This window comes from Caretta caretta, chromosome 14 (genome assembly GCF_965140235.1).
Source record: "Caretta caretta isolate rCarCar2 chromosome 14, rCarCar1.hap1, whole genome shotgun sequence".
In the NCBI taxonomy this organism is placed as follows: Eukaryota; Metazoa; Chordata; order Testudines; family Cheloniidae; genus Caretta; species Caretta caretta.
Genome location: NC_134219.1, coordinates 31,756,716 through 31,759,917, shown reverse-complemented (window position 1 = coordinate 31,759,917; position 3,202 = coordinate 31,756,716).

The following is a 3,202-nucleotide window of genomic DNA, read 5'->3' as shown; positions in this document are numbered from 1 at the left end:
TGGATGGGAACGTGGGAGGCAGTGACCATGAGATGGTTGAGTTCAGGATCCTGACACAAAGAAGAAAGGAAAGCAGCAGAATACGGACCCTGGACTTCAGAAAAGCAGACTTTGACTCCCTCAGGGAACTGATGGGCAGGATCCCCTGGGAGAATAACATGAGGGAGAAAGGAGTCCAGGAGAGCTGGCTGTATTTTAAAGAATCCTTATTGAGGTTGCAGGAACAAACCATCCTGATGTGTAGAAAGAATAGTTAATATGGCAGGTGACCAGCTTGGCCTAACAGTTAAATCCTTGCTGATCTTAAACACAAAAAAGAAGCTTACAAGAAGTGGAAGACTGGACAAATGACCAAGTATAAAAATATTGCTCAGGCATGCAGGAGTGAAATCAGGAAGGCCAAATCACACTTGGACTTGCAGCTAGCTAGGGATGTTAAGAGTAACAAGAAGGGTTTCTACAGGTCGATTAGCAACAACAAGAAGCTCAGGGAAAGTGTGGGCCCCTCACTGAATGGGGGAGGCAACCTGGTGACAGAGGATGTGGAAAAAGCTAATGTACTCAATGCTTTTTTTGCCTCTGTCTTCATGAACAAGGTCAGTTCCCAGACTCTTGCACTGGGCAGCACAGTATGGGGAGGAGGTGACCAGCCCTCTGTGGAGAAAGAAGTGGTTCAGGACTATTTAGAAAAGCTGGATGAGCACAAGTCAATGGTGCCTGATGCGCTGCATCCGAGGGTGCTAAAGGAGTTGGCGGATGTGATTGCAGAGCCATTGGCGTTTATCTTTGACAACTCATGGCAATCTGGGAAGGTCCCGGATGACTGGAAAAAGGCTAATGTAGTGCCCAACTTTAAAAAAGGGAAGAAGGAGGATCTGGGGAACTACAGGCCAGTCAGCCTCACCTCAGTCCCTGGAAAAATCATGGAGCAGGTCCTCAGAGAATCAATTTTGAAGCACTTAGAGGAGAGGAAAGTAATCAGGAACAGTCAGCATGGATTCACCAAGGGCAAGTCATGCCTGACTAACCTAATTGCCTTCTGTGATGAGATAACTGGCTTTGTGGATGAGGAGAAAGCAGTGGATGTGTTATTCCTTGACTTTAGCAAAGCTTTTGACACCATCTCCCACAGTATTCTTGCCAGCAAGTTAAAGAAGTATGGGCTGGATGAATGGACTAGAAGGTGGATAGAAAGCTGGCTGGATCATCGGGCTCAATGGGGAGTGATCACTGGCTCCATGTCTAGTTAGCAGCCAGTATCAAGCGGAGTGCCCCAAGGGTCGGTCCTGGGGCCGGTTTTGTTCAATATCTTCATTAATGATCTGGGGGATGGCGTGGATTGCACCCTCAGTAAGTTTGCAGATGACACTAAACTGGGAGGAGTGGTAGATATGCTGGTGGGTAGGGCTAGGATACAGAGGAACCTAGACAAATTAGAGGATTGGGCCAAAAGAAATCTGAGGAGGTTCAACAAGGACAAGTGCAGAGTCCTGGACTTAGGAAGGAAGAATCCCATGGACTGCTACAGACTACGGACCAAGTGGCTAGGCAGCAGTTCTGCAGAAAATGACCTAGGGGTTACAGTGGATGAGAAGCTGGATATGAGTCAGCAGTGTGCCCTTGTTGCCAAGAAGGCCAATGGCATTTTGGGCTATATTAGTAGGAGCATTGCCAGCAGATCGAGGGACGTGATCGTTCCCCTCTATTCGGCATTGGTGAGGCCTCATCTGGAGTACTATGTCCAGTTTTGGGCCCCACGCTAGGAGAAGGATGTGGAATAATTGGAGAGAGTCCAGCGGAGGGCAATGAAAATGATTAGAGGGCTGGGACCATGTCTTATGAGGAGAGACTGACGGAACTGGGATTATTTAGTCTGCAGAAGAGAAGAGTGGGGGGGAATTTGATAGCAGCCTTCAACTATCTGAAGGGGAGTTCCAAAGAGGAGGGAGCTCGGCTGTTCTCAGTGGTGGCAGATGACAGAACAAGAAGGAATGGTCTCAAGTTTCAGTGGGGGAGGTCTAGGTTGGATATTAGGAAACACTATTTCACTAGGAGGGTGGCAAAGCACTGGAATGGGTTACCCCATCCTTAGAGGTTTTTAAGGTGCGGCTTGACAAAGCCTTGGCTGAGATGATTTAGTTTGAGATTGGTCCTGCTTTGAGCAGGGGGTTGGACTAGATGACCTTTGAGGTCCCTTCAAACCCTGATATTCTATGATTCTATGGGTGTAAAAGGATCTGTGGCTCTGCCTGAAGCAACTCCGTTTTAAGTAATAGCCCTCCCAAACATGACTAAAAAAGAGCAAGCACAAAAAGCAAACAAACACAGACATGCCCTACAAAAGTATGACAAGCTCCTACTCCTTGGTGGGTAAAAATTTAAAAACAGCTCCTAAAATACAAGCCAAAAAAATGGCTTATGCAACCCAGAACTTTTGTTAAGGCTGTCTAAACATGAAGGAAAGAGTGTCCTTTCCACTGCCTCTCCTTAGGGAGGATAGATGCCCCTAGGTCCCCTGATAGTGGCATGTTTGGACAGCAGTGATGGTGGCAGAGGGGGAGGTTCACACAATGTAAAATTTGAAGGAGGGATATTTGGACAGAATTTATTGTTGCTGGTGCTAATGTGCTAAATTAATAAATGGTTGCAAAGCTCATGCTTTTGCAAACCAGGAGTACTCCCCCCAAACAACGTACATACAATCTGGTCTCTAAATATGAGAAAAACCAAAAGTAAAAACTAAAAGTGCCAGCAAAAAAAAAAAAAAATTATTGGTTTCAGTTAAAAGCCTTAAGTCTATGCTGGGCCTCACTAAAGTTGTTTTATATGTGTTTGTGCAAATATTAATATTAAAAAATATACAGTCTGTAAAGAGGGGTGTGTTGTGGGAGAAATAAAGCTGACATTAATGCAATCAGCGATTTTGTGTTTCTAGCCACTGCTAGCTGAAAGCCAAATACCACATAGCTTGGAATAATTTTGAAGACTCATAAGCAAGGCCGAATAGCTGCATGTTTGCGGCCCAGAATTTAGTCATATGAAGTGGAAATCCATCAATTTCATGAAAAAACTCGCACAAATACAGACAGACATCATTTTCCTCCCCAAGTGCAAACAGATGGACATCATATCAAATGGACTGAAGGTAAAAAATCCATTGCAATTGACATGCTATAGTGACTATGGTCAGAGATTTTGCCAC